The sequence below is a fragment of the Passer domesticus genome, chromosome 4, assembly GCF_036417665.1.
Source record: "Passer domesticus isolate bPasDom1 chromosome 4, bPasDom1.hap1, whole genome shotgun sequence".
Lineage (NCBI taxonomy): Eukaryota > Metazoa > Chordata > Aves > Passeriformes > Passeridae > Passer > Passer domesticus.
In genome coordinates, this window is record NC_087477.1 from 62179019 (window position 1) to 62192821 (window position 13803).

Below are 13803 nucleotides of genomic sequence, written 5' to 3' on the forward strand. Positions count from 1 at the left end.
ACCAGAGTCAGCTGTCCCTGCTGCCCCATGGAGCAGGTGTTCCCCATCCAGCTCTAATGGGGAAGGGGGCAGGCCAAGTGCCACCTGCACCTAGAAATAAGGAGAGGAAAGCCAGGCTACTCCTCATAAGCTTTTCTCTTGTTTGCTTTGTGTTCTTTGCTTCTCTTTCAGAAGGAAATATAATGGGAGGATGGGTTTGCTGACACTGGTGGTTTTTGTTTTTCTTTTTAATGAAAAATGCTCTAAGTGGGCTATAAGTTTCTGTCTACTTATTCCCTGGACATTGGAGGACAAAAGGGTAAGTAGAGATTTGCTTTTCCAGGAGCTAGGGAAGAAAGAGAGACAAACAAGGGTTCCTAAGGAAGGGCCCTGGATTTCTTTTTTAGAAAAGCTGTAGGAAGTAGGGTTAGAAAAAAGAAAAAAAAAAAAAAGTAGCGGATCTTGTAGGTGTGGTCATGTTTGTGGTGTTGTACTATGCTTCAGCATATTTGGATTTTTAATTCTGAACATAGGAGAAATACTCTGTGAATGTTCCTGGCTGTTTATGTAAATTGAGAGGGAATTCATGACTCCTTTAGGAGAAGTTGGAGAGAAATGTAATTAAGTGTACAGCTATGTAAGAAAAGAAGCTGTATCTTATTGGTGATAAAGGAGGTGTGCTCTACTTGCTTATGTTGTGGAGTTTTCCATGGAAATAAAAGAGGAAGGAAAAAAAAACCTAATAAAAAGCTTTCTGGGTAAAGTTTTTATGATTTTTTTCCACTTGGGATGAGCTCACTCCATGAGGCCCTGCTTTTACAAGTGTACACAGGCTGCCTTAAAAAGGGAATATGCAAAGCCTGAGGAAGTGCTCTCATGTTTTGTAAGGTTTGTAAAGTGGCTATTGAGGAAGAGTCATTCAGCTGCATATCTGATACCTTTGTCAGGTGATTATGCTTAGAGGTTATTGCTCTACTTCAGAAAAAAGAGCCTATGCAAGTGTGTGCAACTCAATCTGAGCAATATTTCTGTTTTGTGTGGGTAGTTATATTTTTACTTACAGCAAGTAGAGCACTAATAGTGTAGTCAAGTTTGAAAGGCTTTCCTGTGGAGATGCTTTTTGCTAATGTGCAAAATACTTTTCTTTAATGATTTGAAATATCCTTAAATTGTGAGGTACTGAACCATCTCCTCCTCCTCCTGTATGCACACCTCATGCATCCTGGTTTACTGCTGGTATGGTGAGGTGAACTGGGATGTCTCTATCATTCTCACCAGAGGGGTTTGTATGTAAATGAATTTGGCTCTCCAGAAAGCTTTCACTGCCTTTGCATGTGGCAGGAGAGAAAGCAGATCCTTTGTCAGGACAAGGTGAGGGGAAAAGAGGGCTTGCTTGGTTTTTAAGTTAGTTAGTAACCACTGCGTTGTGGTGGTGGGCTAATTATCCCTACCTGATTGTAGAATTAAAAGTCCTATGTCCTTCTTCCTCACTGTTCTCTCAATTCAGCATGTTTTGCTTTGTGTTGAAGTCTCGCCTTCCCCTGAGACAGCCAGGATATGCCCCTTTCCAGCCTGAGTGCTGCTCTTGTCCTGATTGCTCAGCCATACAGGCGAGTGAAGCTTATGTCTGGGGTCTGGGTGAGTGAGCAGAGATAGTGGTTTAAGTTTTGCAGTAGCTTCTTGAAGACTGGCCTCTGCTTCTGTGGAAGGTGCTTCCCCATGAAGTAAATGTGAGCTTGGACAGAAGAGTTGTTCAAAATCTGTGCAGTGAAAACTCTTTAAACCATCCCTTGATGGAAGGAGAATTGGTGACTTAACACCTGAAAGTTGTCTGTGTGAGTATAATGGAAATATTAATGTGCGTAGTAGCACTTGGGAATTTTGGGAGATGCAAGCAGTACTTCCAGCTCCAGTAAACTGACTCATAGTTGCTTATGTTGTCTGTGAATGCCCAGCCCTCTCCCACACCTCTTCTATAGCTGCAAAATAGCTCTGTGTGGCCTGCAGGTGTTGAAGCAGAGGAATACTGGGCTCCTTTTCAGGTGTCAGACATATGCTCTTCCTGTAAAGGGGTGTTTAATGCTGTGAATTGCATTGAAATTAGCTAGGTGCTGATGCAAAGAGGTTCTCTCTCCAGATGTTCTGGATGTACTTGAGCTGAAAAAACCCAATTTCTCAATGAGAGGAAGAGAGATGCCATTGTTTAGATGTCACCCTGTCTATAAGTGTTAGGTTATGCTAAAGCTGCCTTGCATTAAATTGTATTTGGCTAAATTACCCATAAAATTAATATTTGTTTCACCCTTTGTGCATCTCTTGCCCTGAAGTTGCGGAGCATTGAAGTACTTTGGTATAAGCAGTACTAACATTGTTTTTAAAGCTGGGGTGAACAGCAGTCAGTGCCCCAGGAAATATGGTTATTATTACATTTGTTTTCTTATATTAAGGTAGCTAATTGTGATGTGTAATGATATTGATAATACAAAACTTTGCTTTTTCCCTGAAAATCCACAGGTATGATTTTGGGAGGTAATTAATGCAAAAAAGTAGGCCTTCCAATATGAAGATTTTTTTTTATTAAACTCTTGCTTGTATGATTTTAAAAATTCAGAACAAAGTAGAAATAGTTAAGTCTATCAGGAGATAACTGTCATAGAAGCATGTGGTGTTTTTTTTTTTCTTTGAGTGGGGGGAAGTGGGTGTAGGAAAATATGTTATTATTTTATTAAGATTTATTTATTTTTGCAACAGGTGAAGTGAGAACCCTTTAACTTGGGTTAAACTTGAATATAAAATATTCAAACTTAATATTTGAGGAAGTATTCATTAGACTGACTACTTTGATGGAGTGATTTTTGCAACATTCTAAAACTGAAAGTGCTTCTAAATTTTGATGCAGAAATGTATGATATAGAGAAGCCTGAAGCCCCTTAAATCATAAAAACTGACATGCTGAGCAGCCATTGTGCTGGTCATGAAGTGATAAATCTTTACCAACTTTTAGGTTTTCTCCAAATGCCTAGACCAATTATATTTCAAAGCATTCTTGAATCCTTCTAGTGAAGAAAACTGAAGTAGGTCACAGTGACATTGACCTTTGAATAAAACTCAAACTTGATTTGAAGAGGAGCCTTAAGGCTCCTTTCCAGCTGTTAAATTTGACCTTTCATCATAGTCTGTTTTGTTCTGAACACAGATTTTCACATATCTACATATTCATGTCAAACTGATGCTCCTGATGGCAGTTACTGAGCCAGGTACTCAAAGCAGAATAGCAAACAATTTTTGGTAGCCAGCAAGCAGTCTGCACAAGATTCAACCACCTAATACAGAGTAAAATCTCATTTCAGCATAAAACCTGTTGGGTATCATACAAATGATAAGTAATGTGCATGTTGGGATAAGTAGTTTTAAAAATAGCTTCAGGAGTAGAATAAGCAGTTTTTACTTTTCTTCTTGCTATGTGGATGAACTATGAAAGTTTGTGTTATTTCTGTCTATGTAAGGCTGCTTTAACAGGAGCAGATGGCAGCCCATGAATTGTAGTGTAGCTAGAGAGAAAATAGGCCCTCATCACAAGCAGCTAGTCATGAAAATTTAAGGGCTGTATTAGTCTTGATATAAATGTGCATATAAATCTTGAGTAAGTGTTGATGGGTATAATTGTGCTGGCTCCAATACACTACCTTGTTTGCTAAACAGTGAATTAGCTGAGGGTGAAGCTGCTCCTTCAAAAATAAATGGTTTTGTGTGAGCTGGAATAAAGTAGGTGTGCTCACACTTCTAGCAATTACAATTTTGACTTTTTACGTTTCATGTTGTGCCAAGTTCACTGGTGGAAATTTCCTGATTTTTCTAATTTTGCATGTATTAGAATTCTAGCTGGTAAAACACAGTTTCTGTTTGCCGAAGTGGATTTTTATTGCAAATGTGAGCACTGAGATTTAACTTAAGAGTGAAATGAATATATTACATGTAGTGGATTCAAACAACAATAATCTGTAGTTACTATTGAATTTTTACTTAAATATATTTATGGTAAACTATGGAAAGAAATTTGCAGGGGTGTAATGTGCATTTCAGGTGGTCCTCAACCTTGTGTGCTCTTTTGTTCCTCTGTGTGAATTCTGCACTTTAGTTCTTCAGATTTCATGAATGCATCCTAATGTAGACAGTTTTGCCCTTGCTGTGGATCAGTAGGCCATGTCCTGTGCAGTAAATCCAGAGTTTTTCTGGTTTTCTGTCATTAGTAAAAGAAAATGGAGTTGTGAGTTCTTTATACAGATCTATTGGTGCATGGTCTCTCCTGATGGTTCTAACTGGTTTGCCTTCCAACTTAAGTGTTTTTTTTTTTTATGTTCCAAAGGGGTAGTCCATGGAAATCCTCTGAGAATTGGAACTACCAAAGCCTAAGCCTCAAGTTGTCAGCCTAGTGTCTGAGGAAGGAGGGTGAGCAGAGAATTAGCTTTTTAACTTTCTGCTGACTTCCCTGAATCTGAAGAGACCTGAATTTTCTGAGACAGGTGGTCTTTGTCAAATTGAAATTGGCTTGGGTTCTAAAGCTTACCTTTTCTACCTTCGAAGGCCTTGTAATGCACATTGAGAGTAAAATGTTATGCATATTGGCTTAGTTTTATTCCTTCTTGGGAGATGTGCTGATTTTAGTCAAGGATGCATTAAGAAGAAAATAACCAGCTTCGTGCTACACATGGCAGTTCACTAACTCTCCCTACAGGGAGGGTGAAATCTGAGCATATTCAGTATGAAATGCTGCCTCAGTGACACTGCTACCTGAAAGATGTGCAGGTGGGTTATTTTCTTTAATGTTCTGAAGACACCAGAAAATTAAAAAGGGTATTTTTGTCTGTAGGGAAACCTGTGAGATTAAATGAGACTGCTTTTGAGCTGAAGGGTTGCTTTTAAGATTAGGACCAAAGACAGATGAGTACCAAAGCATGTATGGTTTGTCAGCTGTGAACTGGCATCTCTGTGGAAATGAATTGGAAAGAACAATAGACTTGACAGAACAGCTCTCATATGTGCAGTACTGCTAGGGCCTCCAAATAAATGTGAGATCTCTGCAGGTAGGATTTGAAGGCTTTAGAGCATTATAACTTTATTTTGTTAATCCAAACTGGAGCTGAAGCAGTAGTCCTCCCTGACCTTGCATGGCTTACATTGTAAGTACCTGAATTTATGGCGTTGGCTGGCTCTGTAATGGGGTTGCACTTTTCAGCTGCTTGGTGGTGGGAGGCCAGTAGCACTTCAGTTTTGTCACAAGCCAAAATAACTGGGCCTGGGGGCCATGCTGAGCTCTGTTTCTGATAGCTAGTTCAAAGCTGCCTGCCATACTGACTGCAGGTTCTTAATTTGGGGTATGCCTGTGTTGTTCTGTCTGGAAAATGGTATGTGTCTTGCACATGGCTTGTGTGCGAATCAAATGTGAGGTTAATACAGTGACCTACTGAGCTGAGGAGGAGGAAATAAAAAGAAATGAGAAACTAGTGCTCTACATACTTTGGAAAGTAGCACATTTGGACAGGGACGCTCTATATTTAACAGAATATCAATCAAGAGGTCACTTAGGTAGAATTGTTCGTGGATAAAACTGTCCATGAACAAGGAGGAGAGCTATAGATGTAGTTGTATGAAAAATGTCATGGTTGTGGAAATAAATGCAGGTTCTGTGAAAAAGAATATGCTTGAGATCAAAATGGTCATGTACTTATTTAACTGATGATATGAAAATCAATCCAATTTATTGGACAAGAAAGAATATAAAACGGGAATTTTAACCCTGGAAATCAGCAGGAGTAAATGGTTTTAAGCTCTAGTGCATAATTCATATTTCACTGACTTATTTTTGTTCAAGTTAGGAAACTAGAAGGATTGTTGCATATACCACTACACTGGCTTTCCAAGAAGAAACGAGTTCTGCAAAAAGACAATATAGTGGAAAATTTAAATGCAGCTGTAGAAAAGGAGAGTTATATTAATCCTTTTTTGTTGCAAGTAAACACTTGTATAAACTGAGACACTTATTTAAAAAGTGCTAATTGGCATTTCAGTTCCTCTTCAGGAAAAGCAATCACTTATCGCTTCTAGTACATTATAAATAAACTGGTGAGAAGTACTTATATTCTTATTTACAGTGAAATGCATATTTTTGACTTGTATTTTTTCAGCTGGGGGCTGCTGCATCAGTATAGTCCAGCAGAGTCAGAGTTTTATTTTTTAAAAATCAGAAAAACACCATATCTGGGTGAAAATATATGGATCTTGAGTAAATAATTAAAAAGAAAGTAATCTGAGAACTAATTAATATTGTAACTAAATTTTTAGTATGCTTATAATGATAAGTATCAGTTGGCAGGCTAGTTCTTGTCCCTGTCAATGTACAACTAAAATTAAACTTCCATATTCGTCTTTTGTCTTGCCATAAAAACACCAATTTTTTAGACATTAAACAAGGGGTGGGGGGGGGGAAGTGTCTCTTCTATTTTCACTTTTTTTTTTGTAGTAGCATTTGAATATCATGCAAGTTTCATCTTTAGGTTGTGTGAAGCAGTGCTTGAATTCTACATTTGAAATTGTTTCCAAGTGACTAAACCTCTTCCTGATATTTTCTGCTGTTTTTGAAAGGATAGATGAATTAACATTTTAAAATAGGGAATGAAGCCATTTCTGGACTAACTACTAAGTATGGAATCAAACCCTAGGAAAGACATTTAAAGAGATTTTGGATTGCTGTATCTAATTTTTTTTATTGGAACATAAATTCTTCTCCTTATAGACCTGCAAAGAGCTAGATTTATGCTATACATATTCATGCTCATTTTCTCTTAAGCTTTATCAAGAATTATTTTCTTACGACTTGTTGTCAACTTTAACCTGAAGCTATTCTTCACAGATGATATCTATGAATTTGAGCATTTTCAAAACTGAATTGAAAGGAGATCTTGCTGAAGGTTTAAGATGACAAAGGAAGAACTGTAGTATTGCTGAATAAGGAATGTATTACTAGAGATCATGAGCCTGGTCCTTCATTTATTTGCACCTGGAAGTCTTTAAATTAGAAGTTGAAGTGGTTATTTGCCAGAGTTGCCTTGATTTGGTAAGTCTGCAGCCTGTCTTCACAGGTAGTAGTGTTTACAGGAACACATGGAAAGTGATTTACGCAGCATGTAAGTAAATCTAAACAAAGTATTATGACAATTATGGCATTTTCTAGTCAAAACTGAATGACATCACAATTACTCCCTAGTCCCTCTTAGCAGCTAGCAACTCCCTTTGCTGTAGATTGCCTGCTCTGGTGAATTTATTTAGTTGTGTCTGCACGATTCCTAACAAAGCTGTGTCATGAATCATATTGAAGACTAATAAAATTAAGTAGCAATGACTAGCTGCTTTTGAATGAGCAATTAGTTCTCTTTGCCTCTGCTGTACCCGTGACTATGTGCAATATTTTCCCAAGAACTTATTTATGACTTGGTTGTGATGAGCTCATGACCTAATTTTAGATATGATCAGCGCTTGTAACATTATATCTTTAGTATAACTGCAGCTGCTATTATTTGTGTAAATGACAGTTTTTTTAAGAAACTTCCTTCTTGCTGGATAACCTATATATACACTATATTTTTGGGAGGTTGTGGTCTTTATGAGAGCTAGAAGACCATACCAAGTGTGTGTGTGTCTGTAAAGAAAAGAAACAGAATTTTCAAAAGTTCCCTCAGATTGCCCAACAGCATTTGTGTCAAGTAAATTAAGTAGTAAAAAAAAAGTCAGTTAATTCAGTAACAGCAGACGTGGAGGCTTTTTTTTAAATGGTTGGAATATTCAGCTGGTTATCAGAAGTGTTCTGTGACAGCCCTGGAGTAAGTGATGGTGGAAGAAGGATCCAGTAAGAAAAGTGTAATGTGCTGATTCCGACTGGGGTAGAGTTAATTTTCTTCTCAGTGACAAGTATGGTGCTGTGTTTTGGATTTGTGCTGGAAACAGTGTTGATGACACAGGGATGAGTGGAATTTTTGTCACAGCTGAGCAGTGCAAAGCCTTCTCTTCTTCCCACCCCATCCCACAGGTGGAGAGGCCGGGGGTGTAGGAGATGCTGGGATGGAGCACTGCTGAGCCCAGCTCACTGGAGGGATGTTCTGTGCCAGAAAGGGAGAGGAGGAGGAGGAGCACAAGGGGGTGTTTGGAGTGATGGTGTGTCTTTCCAAGTCACTGCTACGTGTGAGGGAGCCCTGCCTTCATGGAGATGGCTGAATGTCTGCTTGCCACATCTGCCTGCCCTTGGGAAGGGGTGAATGAATTACTTGAGTTGATTTGCTTTTACATTTCCTGTTAAATTGTCTTTATTGAAACCCAGAATTTTTTTTCCCCTCAATCTTCTCCTCCATCCCACAGTGTGGGGCTTAGTTGTCAGCTTAAACCATGACACCTAGTAAGGGAAATGATCAAATATTGGTCATTTTACATTCTATTTGGGGTCTCAAAATAGGTTTTTATTTTAAGTGTAATGTGTGTCTGAAAACAAGCTGAGTTTGTAGAAAATGTAAATAGCAAAGTTCCCATTTGAATGCAGGTTTCATGCCTTGTTGTGATTAATTACAAGTTGTGATGTGACAGAAATTTCCCATTAGAATTGGGTAACAAGAACACCACCCTGCTTTTCAGAAATGTATAAGCAACTGTTAAATGTTTATAGCCTAATGGTATTGTGGCTGGGATATCTTCAAAAGTACTTGCAGACACTACTTGACATGGAGGCAAGGAGAAGAAAGGAGAAACCTTAGCTGTGTGGAAGTCAAGTAAGGGTCAAATGGATGAAAGGATTTTTAGAAGAAATAAAAATAGAATTATCTAAAAGCAGCAGGCTTGCCTCTTTCCATTAGGTTTTTTTTAATGTAGAAAATGCATCACTGCTCTGCTTGAGTTAGAGTGTGAAATGCTTTTAGATTCAGCTTTTAGTATAGTGAAGGAGTGTTACTGTAAGACATAATTTAAAAGGAGGACACTTGCTTGGTGCAGTTGTCTTTCAGATGTGCATGTTAAAATCGTTGTAAATGTATGAATAACGAAGAGTAGTTGGGATGTGACGTAGGCTGCCCTTTCTCCTGAATTGCTGTCTTGTATCTGTGCTTTCACTTTTCTAATTTTTCTTTAGAAAAAAGACTAGAACAACAGAAAATAAAAATCCACAAAAATTTTTTACCCAAAGTGCTTTTTTTATCTTCTGTGAGTAGTTTTCTCCCTGGAATGTCTGGAACTGGAGATGAAGGTGGAAAGCATCTGCTATAGCAGAGAAGTCTTAGAGGGTGTCCTAATATTTTTGATCTTGAGAGTTGCCCTTTTCTGAAGGTGTAAGAATCCCTGGAGGTTATTTCACTGTGCATTGCAGCAAAAAAGTGAAATAGGTGAGAGGCCACGTGTGAAACAGCAGCTGCTGCCTGCTGCCTCTCCTGCTTGGTGTGCAGGTGCTCAGGTGAGTTGTGCACAGGGAATGAGAACTGCAGTTCCTGCTGTCTTCCTTCTACCTGTCTCCCTTTCCTGTGGTGTCAGTAAAATTATAATTCCTCCAGAGGGGTTGAGATTATTGCTATAGGATGGAGAGCAAAGGCAGGAAATCCTTTAGACCATGCTGAGCTGGGTGAGGGGGGGCCCAAAGTTTATTCTTTGGATCTGTAGCTCTCCTGTGTTGCTCCTGAACTAATTTTTTGTTGTATGTTCATAAGCCTTTTTGTCTGTACTGGATGACTTTTGAAGGGATCTTTATGCTTTGATAGTGTAATTTCTTTATTGGCTATGTTTAAGTAGGATAAAAATGTTGAAACCGAGTGGGAAAAATCCAAATACATAGGAGCTCCAGAATAAAACCAGAAAAGTGGCTTAAAACCCTTACAACTGTCCTATCCTGAGAGTAAAAGCATTATGTGAAAATACTAAAGAGGTACCATCAGCTTAATAGACATGTGAATGAAGGCTTCAATGGAGTGTTTTAAAGTATTTGTAACCTGTCATTGCACTAGACCTGCTGTCAGGTGACAGAGATAGTTGTGTTGATGCTGATATCAGAAGACACATAGCAGACTTCTGAGACATACGTGAAGGACCAGTTTTCACTAATCAGAGGCATGTTTATCTGAAAATCTAGTTGGTATCTCAGCCTCAAAAGTGTGACAGGATTAAAAATGAGACTGGATGTTGAATCTCAAATAAAACCCTGCCAAAAACATTTTGTTGCACTTTCAGTTGGTTTTGTCTGGGTATGTATCACACGGGATCACACTGTAACACAATTTCATTGTGTATTGTAACCATAATATACTATTTATTGAGAGTTGACATTTTTATATCACAGACTTTCTAGCTGTCTAATATATATGTAGCATACCGATGTAAAAATATGTGTATTTAGTGTGTATATATGTGTCTATTAGCATTTTTGCAATCTAAAATCTCTATTTTGTGCTTATTTCTGATCTTTTCTTGGGCCTGTTTCTAATAGTGTAATTATTGCTTTTAAAGATTAGTATTCCTTAATACTGCTTTTCAAGGAAGTCAGAGTCAGGCTTTGCTGACTACATTTTCTGCAAAGGTAAGTATTTCAAAGGGGTTAATGCAAATATACAAACTTTCTAAACTTAACTGATTTTATGAACTTAACTGATAATTTATTACTGTCTTGATAATGAGAAAGTGAAGTGCGTGTCCTTGTACAAGTCCTTTCCTAGCCAGGGACGGAACTAGGTCACAAAGTTTTATCAGAGAAGGTGCTTTATTTATGGCTCTGGGATGAAGTTTAGTGTTTTCCCTTTGTGAGATACCATGTAGTTCTGAAACACCTGCTATGGATGCTCTAGTTCTTATTAATTTTGAATTACAAAGTTGCCTTGGAAGAAATATGGAGCAGTTTATATTAAAAACTCTGAGATTTAACTGAGAAATAACTTAATCCCCAATTTCATGTTCAGTTAAACCAGAAGCCTGTTTGATTTGTAGAGAGAGCATATCTCTTTTTTGAAGAGAGCATATTCCTTGTTCTCTTTTGGGTTTTATCCTTAATGTCCAGTGGGGAAAAAGACCCTAACAAATATAGGTTGGATGAGTGACCCTTTTTGTTTTTTAAATTCCTTTCTTAATTTGTGACTGCCATCAAAGAGCAGGCTTAGTAGAGACAATTTTTTGAAAACAAATACGGAGTGAGGTGCTAGCAGTGATGGTATTGTAAAGCAAGGAGACATTTCTGAAAAGCAGGTTGTCTAATGAGGGAGAGAGAGTGTGAACTGCATGGGAAGAGGTGACATTTGGTTGCATGAAACCACTCTAGGGTTTCTGATGACATTTGTTACTTCCTCAATAATTTAAAATCAGGTGGTGAGTAATGGTGCTGTATTTATCTACCTTATTTAAATTGCTAAACAAGTTACCCGAAGTTGAGGGAAGTCCTTAGTGTTCACCAAAAGCCATGCAAGGCCAGTTCAAATGTAAGCATAAATAGGTTTTCTGTGTGAGTATCTGGACTGCTAGGCTGAGCTTCAAAATCCTTTCAATGTGAAATGATGGAAAGAGCTTGTATATACTTGCTAAGCAGCTATTTCCTTAAGTCCTAGTCTGTAGTCATTGCCTTTCACAATGTTAGTGGATTTTTATTTGGAGACCGGGTTGTTTTTATTGAATCTATCAAGTTCTAAATGCTCCAGGGCTGGTTTCTTTGATAGTCTTGCAATTCTTAGCAAAAAAAGAGAAGAAAAAGTGTAACAGTTGAGGTGTAATTAATTTTGAATGCTGGAACTCATTCCAGCCTTGTGTAAATCTGCGTTATTTGAATGCTGTCATGCTAATTCACCTTTCTAGGATTGCAGACTGCAACTGGAAGATACCAGATTTATCTAGTTTTAAGACATGTATCTTAAACTGGTGAAAACTAGAAGGCCTCAAGGAAAAATTTCAGCTAAGATTGTCACTCTGTTCTCTGAGCTGGTTACAGACCTGTACAATTTTGGTTTCGCATCAGCAGGCTCACTTGTAAGAGGAAGCAGGTACACAAGTGATACTTATTCCCCAGGTCTTTTACATTCATGTCATGCTTCATACTATTAGCGAGGGATTCCAGAAAATTTTGCCACTGGCAGCAAGGGTAATACAGCCTTAAGAACACTTGTAGAACAACTGTGTTTTTTGTTTTCCTGAACACTGACACTGCAGCACCGACTTTCTCCATGTTCCTCTTAGCATGTAAGGTTTTTCTCTGTATTGGAGAAGCTCTGTAACAGCAAAATCTGACTTCTGAAAGAAAGGGATGAGTGAATTTTCTTTTATGTAATTAAAACAGAATTGTTGACTTCTGTTTTATTTATGACTGCCTTTATGAATGATGGTAACAACAAAGATTGAATTAATCCTGTTTTTAGTAGAAGCAAGTCTTAAATGTAGGCCAAGTAAAGGCTAACTTAGAGATTAAAAAACATTACATTATTTGAGATGTGCTGGTATTTTTTTGCAAATATAGGCATTCAGGATTTCTTCACATGGAGGAGCTGAGTGCATGTAGTTTTAATTATCGGTTTCTAAGTTTAAAATATTTGCTATATGATGTGCTGATTGTGGAGACTAGGGTGATCAAAGCTGAGGTTTGAAAGGGATTTGTGACCTTTGTTTCAGAGAGAATAAAGAATTTTTGAAGATGGTATGTTGGAAAGCCCTCTTACAAGTATTTTGCCAGTCAAAGTGGAATTTGAAGATTAGCTGCCCATACAAGAGTGCCAGGCAGGCTTTTCCAGGCAACATTGCACACTTGACTAATTTTCCCTTAAGAGATCCATGTTCTTTCCCTTCGGAGTCCCATGCACTTGAGGTTACTGAGACTCAGACTATAAATAACGTGGTGAACAGTGTCTTGGAGCTTGATGGTTATTATTAGGAGAAAACAGTTCACTGGAATAGTAAGAGATAATGGCTTGTGTGCTCTTGAGAGGCTTGGACACTAATATGGGGGAGCGGAATATTGTACTGAAAATGTGCACACTTGTCTTTAATTTCTGATGGGGTACATCTTAACATGGACAAGGTCCATTGTAAAGTTTCTGCATCAAATTGTTTTTTTGTAGGGTTGTGGAAGACTTGTTAAAAGGACATGGGTAGGTCATCTGGTCTGAGCGCATGCTCAGGGTAGGATTGTGGTCAGTGTTAGGTCAGCTCAGTTATTGTGTGGTTCAGCCAAATCTAGAGAGGACTCAGGACAATCTTGAAGACTGGAAACTCCATGACAATTTTAATTAATCTGTTCCAGTGCTACATTAATGTCCAGAGACTGTCTAATGTTCAGACAGAAACTTCAGAAGGTGATGACTGATCCAAGTGGTTTATGGGAGTGGCATCAGTGAACTATTTGCTCACAAAGTATGTCAATAGCATCATAGAGTGATTTGGGTTAGAAGGGATGAAAGATTCCAGTTCTTTGCCATGGGCAAGGACACCTTCCGCTAGTCAGGGTTGCCCAGGGCCTCATCCAGCTTGGCCTTGAACACTTCTAAGGATGAGAAATCCTCAACTTCTCTGTGCAATAAAAAAGTTTTATTTTTCTTAGCAACACTTGAAAAGATGTATACTACAATTGAAGGAGTATTCCAAATACTTGTTTCAGAAGCTAACAACAAGAGCAAATGTAGAATTACAAAATAGCTTCTTGCCTTAGATAGAAAATATTTTCTATTTAGAAAATATTATGGTTTTTAGAAAGTATGCATTAAATTTGTTATTCCTTGAAGGTAGAGTAGGAAGAAGGTGAGCTTTTCCTGTCACATGAAGCTAATATCATGC